Raw genomic sequence first — 12,427 nt, forward strand, 5'->3', positions numbered from 1 at the left:
GTTCGGAGCAGATTCCACACAAAAAACCCTTGTCAGCTCTGTTTGGGGAGCCACGAAAGCGTCGCATCAAGAGAGCGTCCTGAGATCCACCCAAGGGTTTGCCAGAAGAAGTTGTCTTCAAATGCTCCTGCTCGCTTTCATAAGCCGAGGGATGTATTAGGCCGACACGAAATCGATAGCGCGTCGTTCAAACGCTCTCTCTCTCTCTCTCTCTCTCTCTCTCGTACCTGTTAGAAATGCAGAGCGCGGTTGAAAATGAGCGTATCGATTAATGCCGCTTGTTTTCCGTTGAAGTTTGACTGGCGTGCTGCTCATTGTGTTTGCTCAGGGATCTTCATCCCGAGATTTCGTGGCAGTTGCGTTGATTCCGGCCGTGGAAGGAGAGTGTACTTGATGAGCGTCTTTAACCAATTGTAAACCGACTACACGAAACTCGAGGAAACACGCCTTTCACCAAGAACACAGAAAATGTGTGAATTAGATACTTTTTGTCTTGAATAAAAAGATCAGTTCGTGGTGGTTTACCAGAGCGTGAAACATATATGGCATCAAATCAAATCATTCTAAATCATATGCACAGATTTATGAATCTGGTCTCTGATGAATTATAAGATGTAATTCACTTCATGTCCAGGAAGGGGCGCTTTTATCACACCCTTTAGGGCTCAGACTATTCACTACATACTAATTCTCGGTCTGGGGCTAAAAATAGCACCAAGCTGAAGCCATTTCTATAAACACAGGCTGTATATGTAGGTTTTTAAATGTAAGGAGTCCTTAAATGCTGCGATCAGGTTAAAAGTGTATATTTTGATCATTACTATCTAAAATGTCAAAAAAGGCTATTCTGTGGACACACACACACACATATATATATAGTGCAAATATGGCTTAATTTCAGTTATTGCTTCGTTAAAGTCAGTCTTTCATCTTCTCTAACTTTTTGTAGGTTGAGTGAAAGCGCTGAAGCTTTTTATTATTAATCATAGAAGGACATACATAACTGTTGCATACCTTTCACGAGGTGTGCTTTGATGTGCTTAAGCAATCCAGCACTGGATTAATTACAGAGTCGAGTTTTTTTTCTCCCCCCCTTTGAACGGGAGCGCGCGCGTTCGTCTGTGAGCTGCGGCATGCTCTTCCTTCACACAATTTTGAGTTCTCACCCAGTTTGAAGTTCAAGAATGCATTTTTAATGAAAACTTGAACAAGCAGAAATCTTACCCAGGGTGAACTTTGCAGAGTCTGCATTTAGCACGCTAATCCACGAAACCTCCCCGCGTTTTTGTGAGCTTTTCAGGGTGTATCTCGGTAACACTCATCTGAGATTTGGTTTGCACATTATAGTTTAAGTGAGGATGACGATGTACTTGGCTTGCCCAGGCCTGTTCTGTGGTGAATGCGCTCGTTATAGCACACAGACAGGCGTTAGCACGCCTCTCTTTGTCTTGCAGTTCTTCACACTTGATTCACCTAACTTTGCTGCCACTGTTCAAATTAGTACGCATTTTGTAGTGCTTTTGTATTGTTATTAAACATATACACCGCAATGCATTTAATTTTAAATGTTTTAGCAGCTCAAGAGTTAGCACGCGCTGTCTGAAAGTTAAACACGTCGCATTTTAGGTGACAACAGAAACGCCATAAAATGAGCATTTTGTGTTTAACGACCAACTTTCGGCACCGTACTCAACAATATTAATAAATATATCTTAACGTGAATACGAACGGATAGTTTGATGCTGTATTTGTGTTCTGCTGCATGTATTTTTGTGCCGTTAGCTTAGCATCGTGCTAATCGTAGTCTCCACAGTATACACGGCTGACTTGCATTCATTCAAAACATGGTAATATTTGCATACTGATTGGCTTTTCTTTCTTCTATCCACTCTAAGCAACTGCCTCCCAAGCACCGCAGTGTACTTTTAGACACTACAAATGCAGTTCCAGTACTAGTTTAGCAGACAAAGTAGTAATTTCGTGAATCTTACTTTCACAGTCATCTTTTGCTGGGGACACTGTTGAATGCCTCCCCATAGTTCTTGATAGAGCGACAAATGGAGTTGACATGCCATGAATATTTTGTTGCAGCATCCCAGGGATTGCGTTTAGTCCCGAACATCATCGTACTGAACTGCGACGTGCCAGCTGTCGCAAACCATTACAGCGCCGCAGGTATGTAGCAAGAGAGGGTCTGCGGTCTCTACGGCGGCGCCAGTGGCGTAATGGCATTGTTCCAAATATTGGACGTTTTGGAATAATTTGACAAGGTCCTCTGAACTCAGGTGAATGTTGGTAGTGCTAGAGTGCAGGAGGCAAGTCGGATAAACCGGGGAAAATGTCAGCAGGCTTTATGTGTGTTAACTGTCCCCGAAGTAGTGCTTAGCGGCATTCCAATCTTCTCACAGAGAGGACAGCAGTTCTTGTTTTCTCTCGTGAACAGGACCGGTGCTTTATTAAGCTCTTGTCTGTGTCATCACAGTCCATTATATGATGTTTTCTGCCAGCTTGTCGACCAAGAGCCCATGTCTGAGGACTGGTGTTAACACCCGCATTGGGTGATCTGATCACAAGCGGTCAACCGAGCCAGATTGCTGTTTATATCTGGCATTAACATTCGCCCCGGATGTGTCTCCAGTGACCACTTCGAAGAGGGAAGGAGAAGGTCGCTCTAAGGTAGGTCAGTTCGCTTGTCATCCACCTTAGACATGACTTGTAGGTGGAACCGAGTGGAGTTTCTTGAATGGTGGGAAGGCTGAAATCTCTAGACCTGTTTGTCAAATTTGTTCAAGTGTTAAAATCCGGCAACAATAGTGTCATACAGTTTTTAGGATGATCCAGTTGACATTCATGTGCATTCGAGAGTACCAAGACGAATTAAAATTTTAACGGACAGAAGCCATTCATTTACCTTGCATCCAAACCTGTATGTAGGAACATCACTAAAAGACTTACAGGCATAGTTCACGCAAAAATGTAAATCTCATGTTGCTCCAAACCTGGAAGAACTTTGTTCATCTTCAGAACATAAATTAAGATTTTTTGATGATATCCGAGAGCTCTCCGTCCCTCCCATAGACAGCAAAGATATTTCCCCGATTGCCATAAAGTAGTAACAGAATCGTAGCGAAAGTAGTCCGAAGCTGCAAGAATAATTTCTCCATGATTTACTGCCTTGCGCCTTTTTGAGAAAACCCCAGAACGTAATCAGTGTTGTTTATGTTCAGTATGTGCACAATTATGTTCTGTGGTACTCTCCAAATTGGCAAAGGAGAAAAAATAGATTAGAATTGATGTTGTTGTCTTACGGTGGCTTCGTAAAATATGTAAGTCAAGCCAATAAAAGCCAGAGAGGAGACTGTAAACTATCCCTTTAAAAGGAAAAACTTCATGAACTTCACTACATATGTGACCATTTCATACCCGACCTGAACCATTTCGGAATGGGTTCTGAGTGATCCAGTGTTTTCCAGAAGTTCTGGAGCCTGTTTACACACTGATTGGATCATCCCAGACGGACGTTGATACCAGAAGAAAACCAGTCTTCAGATGACTGTGTTTCTGGCATGCCTCCAGCATTTATCAAGCAATGTTCTAGCATTTGGTCTCCAGCTATTCTCTCTTCTCGCTCGGCTGTATTTCAAAGAGCCAAAGATATTTTGTACACCTGTTATTCCTCAGTCTGCAGCATCCATTTAGTGAAACAACTCACAGACCGTCTGGCTTTTCACTGGATTAAACACATTCTTGTGAATAAGGGCCGTCATCCCAAGCAGAAAAAATGCAATTATTACATGCGGTCACGCCTTTGTGTAACACCTGCACTTTCTAAAAGAGCCAGGTAACGAGGGAGAGCGCTTCACACCTGTGTGAAAATTCGAAAATGATGGTGTCTGCGCCATTCGAATAGAATCGCAACCCGGGCCCGTTGAATAGAAACAATTGAAAAGAGATGATACGCTTCCAAATCTGGCACTTCCAAGTAGCGACAGATTTTAACTGAAAAGTTAAACTTTAGAAACATTACAGGAGGAGCCATCTGGACACACCATAAACAGAGTTACTATAATTACTACCAGGAGACAGTAATGGGCCTTGCTTTTCCCACAAACCTCCCACAAGAAACTGCTCATCCTTTCCTTCTTCAGAATTTCTTGAAATTACAACATACCCACGTGAGATTCAAACAGTTTTATGACCAGCTTTATGGTACACCTACACCACCGGCCCACACTTTTTCTCACGTCGTCAGAACTTGCTGTTTGTTTCTTCTTCCAATTTAGCTTCTAGGCTCTTGGTTTACCCCGTTCACTCGGTTTTCAGAAATGTCAATAGTTTAAACAATTAGCTTCCATTGAAAATGACTGTTCCCACACTTCTGCAAGAGACCAAGAACGACAGTGTCCTTACTCTGCCTGCTTCGGAGCCCATGAGCTGTAGACAGACATTGCTTCTGACAACTGCAGGGTCTGTCTGATTTGTACATGCATTAATGTATACGCTGGCAGACCGCCACAAAAAAAAAGCGACATCAGCTGCCAGACAGGGTTTTGTGGATCTTTTGGAAAATACTTTTTGCTGATATTAGGATCGAAGAAGCTAAAATAAATAAATAAAATGGACAATCCCAAAGAGGTCATCCAAATTTAATACGCAGCCATTTTTTTTTTATCTTTCAAGACGGAGAGCCTGAATCAGCACCGGAGAGTGAGTGTGATGTATCATCTCGCTGCCCCAGTGAGGTCTTGGATAGGACATAGTGATTGGCCAGCGGCCAAACAAACTGCAGATCCCATTGGGCCACGGGTCAGGCACAATTCAGGCCTGACTGAGACGTGAATCTCAAGTTGGTCCCAAACAAAGACGTTTACAGGATCGATGGGATCTTGTGGGCCTGCTTTATGGATAAGGGAGCTCTTTTTTTAACCTCCAACTGAGATTTATCCACAACTTGTGGTGGGTTGAATTGCTCAGGCAGAAGCCTTGGTCTCTCAGGGCTGATGGGTAATGTGGGCTTGTGCCAGATCGGCACAAGGACAATTTTTAAGAGGCAAAAGCAGTAAGAAATGGCACTCCTGCTGCGTTTCACGATAATTATTTTTTTCTTATTCTTCTTAAATAAGATGCTAGATGCTATTACTACTGCTCATAAGTAAGTTTAACTACATTATAATTATGGATTTAAGGATTAAACTCCTTATAGATATACACTGAAGGAGATCTGGGCCATAAATGCATACCATAATATTAGAGATATTACAGAACACCTAAGCGTGTTGCTATACTGTTTCAAACATATTGTGGGTGGCTTTTAGCATATAGCATATGTTTGCTAGAGTGTCTGTATGCGTTCTAGTACAGTGCCTAAAACGAGCCAGAGAATGCTATGCCAAATAAAAAACGAAAACTGGTATACATACGTTTTTGAACATACTTGGCATATAGTTGCAAACAGTAAACAGTAAATCTTTCAGTTCTAGTCAATTTTCTAGTTCTAATGTTTTAAGGGTATTGCAATTAGATAATGCTCCCATATATTGGCCTTTGCCCCCTCACAGAACTATACTATTAGGCAAGGAAGATGATCAGATCTTGGTCTTTCTGTGATCATCTGAAACTAGACCTGCTCAAACTCAGTTTGACTTTGCAAGAGAGGGCTACAGGCCTGCAGTCACCTTGCTGTTCTTGTTTGTAATCAAATTTAAATGGATGCATTATTGACAACGAATTATGGGGAAAAAAAGAGTTTCACCCTATCCTGCCCTGTTGATTAAAAAAAAGGAAAGCATATGCTGGTTAGGTATGTTTTGAAGATATGCTCTGCTGGTTTAAGCTGGTGCTTAGCTGATCATGTGCTAAGCAACTAGCTCCTGTTCAGGACCAGCTTAAACCAGTAAACATACCTAACCAGAATATGCTGTTTTTTCAACAGGGAGGTAATTAACAAGAACAATTCTAGTGAAAAATTCAACTGATGCTCATATGTCACTGAATGATATAGCAATGTGACCTTTAAAATGTTGAATTTTACACAGACAATCTTTATAAAACAGGGTGAAACTTAGTCTATGTCATCCCTGTTACTCACATGTCAAAACCTGTTATCTGTTATAAAAGTAACAGGGTTGACAGTAACAGATTTGCTAATTACTAGCTAGCAGTCAAGCTCACAAAGGCACATGTTGCACACTTTGAAAAGAAGTTTTCTTGCAGATATTTATTATATTAAATGTAATAAATAATTGTTTGAATTTTCATTTTAAAAACACTATTAGCAAACCTTATACATCAATAAAAATAAACCATTAAAGAAGTTAGAAACATGTTTAGCATAATGTGATGTACATGATGAAAAACAGGATTATATTAATTCTCTTGACTTTTTCTCTTGCGTAGGTGTTCCAGAAAGCCCATATATCAAACACCTCACTCCTGGCTAATTTATTACCATCGAACCTCTGAAGATTCTTGATACGAGAAACCTCTTCTTTCTCTAGTTTTTCAAAAATATGTCTGTTCTATTCTTTTCTAGTGTTCAGCAGGAGTCCATTGCACTTGTGTGGCGATGCTAAAAGAGATTGAGCCCTCCTACACCAGAGTCTTTTGTTTAGGCTGCTGTAAAAGTTCTCTTACTTTGTCATATCTTCTAATTATGGACTGCGGGTATTAATTGCTTTTTATCGGTAATGTCCACCCACTCCCTTTTTGTGCCTGTAGGGGTGTAGAGAACTTGCTGAATGCTGGAACAAAGAGGGGCAGTAGTTACATTTAGTCTTAGCGCACACCAGAAAGTCGTTGAACATGACCTTCTGTCATTCCTTCTCTATTGTTTCTGTCTGCTCAGAAGCTGTAAAAAGGATAAGACGAGGGTTATTATATTCCAGAATCTCATTATCAAGCCTTTAAATTCCAAGATATAATCTGTTTTAGAGTTTGGCATCGGTGTGTTCTGCATGTAGAGTAGTTGACGAGTCGGCTGTCACGTCAAATCGTGTAAAGTTGTAGACATTGTAGTGTAATTTGCTGTTATTGTTCATTTCATCATTCACTGTAGCAATGATTTCCAAGTTTTTTTTGTCGAAATGCGTCATGCTTCTGCAAAGCATTAACTCAAGCGGCCAAGTGTCCTCTCTGGAGAGACATACTTGTGTTATTCTAAACTCTGCCAGACACAACGAGCCCACACAGAACCAGATCAATAAATGATGTCCTTTTGAAACTACTGCATGCATATCTCGCTTTGAATGCAGTAGACAGTCCAAATACTTCAGCTGAAAGTGCTGCAGTTACCATCTCATCAGTAGACAATAACCATAATTTATATTTTTATTTCCTGAACAGTAGGCCTGTTTCTGGAGAGAAAAGACATCCCACGCACTGATGTTCTTGCATAACTTCAAGCACTGTGTAGAAATGGGGTCCAATATTGTAAAAATAACTCAATTTTCGCAGTAGTAGAAGAAAATGTCAGCTGTGTTTGACCATGTAAAACTCCCTGCCATCACGCTTGGATGCTGCCAGAACGTTGCTTTGTGGTTGCCGTAGAGTTGTAGGTGGTTGCCGGGCTTTCTGATTGATAGAAGAGTGTAGGAGGTCTGATTGAAATACTGTATGGTAGTGTGGGTGGTTACCAGGAAGTTGCTATGCGGTTGCGTGGGTTTCTCTGTGTGGTTACTATAGGGTTGTGCGTGGTTGCCAGGGTGTTTATATGTGGTTGCAAGTGTGTTGTCTGTGGTTCTTGTCTGAGTGTGGGAATGCAGGGAGTTGTAGGGTTTCTCTGTGGTTATTATGTGTTTGTGTGTGGTTGCCAGGGTGTTTATATCTGAGTTATATACTGGGAGTGTGGGTGTTTCTATGCAGTTTCTAGGATTTATCTATGTGGTTGCTATGGGGTTGTGTGAGGTTCTTGTTAGTGTTTCTATGGCTGGGAGTGTTAGTTGTTACCAGGGAGTTGCTAGGGTTTCTGATGTGGTTGTGGTTGTGTGTCTTTGCCAGGGTGTTTATATCTAATTGATATATGAGAATATGGGTGGTTGCCAGGGAGTTGCTATGCAGTTGTTACTAAGGAGTTGCTAGGGTTTCTGTATGTGGTTGCGTGTGGTTACCAGGGCGTTTATATTTGATCTGTGTTTGTATGTGTTTCTATTTGATTTATATACAGAGTGTTTCTGTCCGATTGTTATACACACGAAGTGTGTGTGTGTGGGTGGTTGAGAGATAGTTGCTATGTTGTTTTTCTGCGTGGTTGCAACGGGGTTGTGGGTGGTTGCTAGGGAGTTGCTAGTGTGTTGTGAGTGGTTGCAAGAGTGTTTGTATCTGAAAATGGGAATTTGGGTGTACTGATTGATTTGAGTGTGGATGGTGGCCAAAGAGTTTTTCTGTGATTGCTGAGGTCTTCACATGTGGTTGCAGATGGTTCCCAAAATGGTTATTGGAGTGTGAGTGGTTTCTAGTGAGTTGCTATGTGGTTGCTGTGAAGTTGTGAATTATTGACAGGGTGTTTTATCCATGTGCTAGTTGGCTTTGCATAGTTGTCAAAGTGATGCTAAGGTGTTTCTGTGCATTTCTGTGTGGTGTTTTTTGGGGTGGTTGACAGTTTATATGCAGATGCTACTGAGATTTGTGTACTTGTCAGAGTGTTTCTTTATGACCGCTGGGAATGTGGGTGGTTGCCAAAGAGATTCTATTCAGCTGTTAAGTAACATAATAATGAGCATAAAAGTGACCCATATCCAACATCTGGATTTGTACTATAGATTTGGCAATCCAAGGTAGATGTACTGACACAGAAGCAGGGTTTCCAGGTCTATGAAACACAAACAGCCCAATAGCATTTTGTGTTTCAAAACTAGCCCATCGTACCTTGACTCTCTCACGAATTCAGCAGTTGCTCGAAGTCAGTGATGATAGTCTTTCACTTTACTTCTGTAGGCATTCATCAACCCACTTGAGTCATATGGATTACTTTAATGATGGATGGATGCGCTTTGTGGTGCTTCAAAATCCTGGGCACCATTTAGTGCCATTACAAAGCTGGGAAAAGCCAGGATATTATGTAATTTTGCTCTGCAAGAATTGCATAGTTTTTGCAAAAACTCCTAACCCTATTTATGCATGATGACTTTGAAAAAACTAATTAAAGACAATAATAATAAGGCTACTAATAAGACAAAGACCACGTTTCAGTTGATCAAACAACCTGGATGCACCAGCCGACGGAAGGAAGCGTTGATTTGTCGGATCAATATTTCAATGCATGTTTTACTGACACGGCTGAGGTTCTTCAATGCAAAATCATTAGACTCAATGTTCTTTTTTAGGTTACAGTGCGAGATGTGCCGCCACGGGGCCCAGTGATCTTCTCTCTCATACGGGAAGCCCGTTTTCACCTGGGGCAGTGAGGTCTGTTTAGAAGCGATTCATTTCCTCACTCATTAGCGTAATGGAAGAATGCCCTGCTGAGAAGACCTACAAAGGCAGATAGGTAGATGCATAGCACTTGGGGAGAATATTCCACTTCATTTGAGACAAATAGTTCAACTCGCACAAAAACACACACACACGTATGCTCCAAGATTATAATTAAACCCCAAGACCTGAAACGGTACTCTCAGCCTTTTGAAAGCAGAGTCTAATTAGCAGTATTAATGTTGCTATGAGTTGCCAGGTTTGATCTATTCATACGTGCGATGTTTGTGTGCTCGTGTGTGTGCTTATGATGTACGGCTGCTTTTAATGTCTGATAAGCCCTTTCATATAGGCAATTAAAAGTACTCCTGTGCCGCCTTATTTTTTATATTTAAATCCGTTGAGGCCAGAAACACGAGGCAGAGGATATATCTATAAGCATTTTTAAATTATCAACAGCACATGCGGCCCTGTGCCCTGACAGTGTAATTATGAACTCTCTTTAGCAAAGTACGGGCTTGAATGGAAAGATAATCTCCCTCATTATTTTTATTTCTGTTTTCAACGCACAGATGTTCTCCGACAATGAATTCGGCAACGTGCAGGTGGCTTACGAATGCTCCCCTAAAGCTCCTTTTTCAGTTAAGCGCTCCGTATATCCAGATGCAATTACGGGCTGATAACAAACATCTTAATAATTGCACTCTGAGGATGAATCTTTTTCTCACGTTAGTATTTAATTCGCTGTATTATCAATCGTACGATAGTAAGTTGACGTCTTTGAACTGGATTGGTTGACAGCGCTGATATCCGCTCATGTTCAAGTTGAACTGGTATTTCTGAATGTTTTCTCAAAGTTCACAATGAAAAGGCCATTTAGGCCAAACGCCATGCGAATGCTACCTCGAATGTTTGTAAAGTTTGTTTAGAGGGCATTGTTAATGAAAAATGTTTATTTATGTATTTTTGAGAGCTTGCCTGTTTCCGCCAGTGACTGAACATCAGCAGCGATGATTTTCTGTAGGTTTTTGCAGGTTATATAGTTATGCCAGTAGATGGCGACAAGTGATTAATAGTATATCAGCTCGAGCACCTCGTCAGTAAACGTCCTTCTCTCTATTAAGTTTCTATATCACTTAAAATCAGTGCTATCGGTCATCGATATGTCTGTTCGAGGGTTTAACAAATATTTAACCAATGAAAAGCATTCAAAAGAGCTTGCGACTAAACCTCGTAACTCCATTGGATTATTAAACCCTATAATGCTATTCTCATTCTTTCAGTCGTTGAATATTTAACTTTGTCAAATTGAATATATAACTCTGATGACGCAATGTTTTATTATCGAACAATAAATAAATGAACTTTCACATTTCAATTTTTTTAATGTTTAGTCGTGTGGCGTGGGATTTTTTACGTATCTAAAAGGTTAGCATTGTTATCCAGTATCACTGAATCATTTACTTGAAAATGAACGAATGTTGCTTTGAAAAAATGGCTTTATCAATAGTCTGCCTAACACGTTATGTGCAAAATTGTATTTATTTGATTTAACCTAGCAGTTTACATTCATTAATGCACATTACATTTTTTTCTATGTATGAAAAATGTTTAGTTTGTTTTCTGCGCCTTTGTTTTGCTTTTATATGTATTCTTTTGTGGAGAGATGCGGCGCTCATCGCTCCCACTTTACAAATAGATCGGCACATTCTGGCCATTCTCCCGTCACAAAAAGATACAGCTCAGGTATGATTTCTGTCTGCCTCGTAATGCAAAAGCATTGATGTGCAAAATCATCTTCATCTCTGCTTCAAAACGCATTTTAGGCAACACAATAATATTTCATATCGAATCAACAACCTCTGTGTAGTCTCTTTTTCCTCTGGCGTGGGCATGATGGGAAAGTCACAGACTTTATTTGAGTCAGTGCTATTTAAATAATGGGTGACGGATCTGTTCTGATAGCATTAGTATGTAATTACATTATTTGAATGCAAATAATAAAATGCATCTAACCATATCACTTTCGTATGCAATCAGCTGTGATTTTTTGAATCATTTTATTTTATTTTTTATTTTTAATTTTTTTATTTTTTTTACGTATTCATTTGTAACTTTTTTATTTTACCTAATTTAATTTAATTTAATTTAATTTAATTTAATTTAATTTAATTTAATTTAATTTAATTTAATTTAATTTAATTTAATTTAATAATTTTCCTTAAATCCATATTTTGTTTTGGGTCGCACCGCATGACATTCAGAGTAAGACCGAACGAGACCGGCTCCTCTGCATGTCCATGCCGCGAGGTTTCATATTAAAAATCGCTCTTTGTAATTCTTTGTAAGTGATTTCTTGTCTCCCTGATAGCCGGTTGTATTTAATTCATTGCATATTACGTATTACATTCTGGCGCAGCTCTGCCTCATTTCTCAGGGCGTTTAACATGCTGCGACACATCCAGCTCTTTTACAGTACAGCGTGGCTTTCTGCTGTGCCCTTCCCAGTTCCACCGCGCTCCGCGCTTTCAATAATTCACCGTTTTCTTAATCTAAGGTGTTAAATAGTTAATTAGAAGGAGGGCCGAGGTCCTCTGTGTCTTGGTCCGCTGCTCCTAAAGCCTGGTTGGCAGCTCTGAAAACCATCCGTTCGCCGTCGTGACATTTTCCACCCCCGGCATTTGAAGCGAAACCCTTCTGCAGAACTAACCGTGTTGCTGCCTGCCCAATGACCTGCTTTATATCCGAGTCAAAGACGCCGGCTCCTCAGAAGCCGATGCTGAACCCAGACGGACAGAGAGCGCGATGCAAAAGGATGTGCATCACTAAAGCAACGCCAATCTCTGCCGAGACGCAACGTGATGGGGTTGTAGAAACCGAACCCGTTTCGAAACGGTCGCTTAAACGTCCTGGGCAGTCGCGTGCGATGCTTTTCATGACAGTCCTCCAACAAGAAACACTCACTGCAACTCATTTTTACCGTTTTAAAGTTACGCGCCCTCTAGTGGACGTAAAAAAC

The sequence above is a fragment of the Puntigrus tetrazona genome, chromosome 22 (assembly GCF_018831695.1).
Source record: "Puntigrus tetrazona isolate hp1 chromosome 22, ASM1883169v1, whole genome shotgun sequence".
NCBI lineage: Eukaryota > Metazoa > Chordata > Actinopteri > Cypriniformes > Cyprinidae > Puntigrus > Puntigrus tetrazona.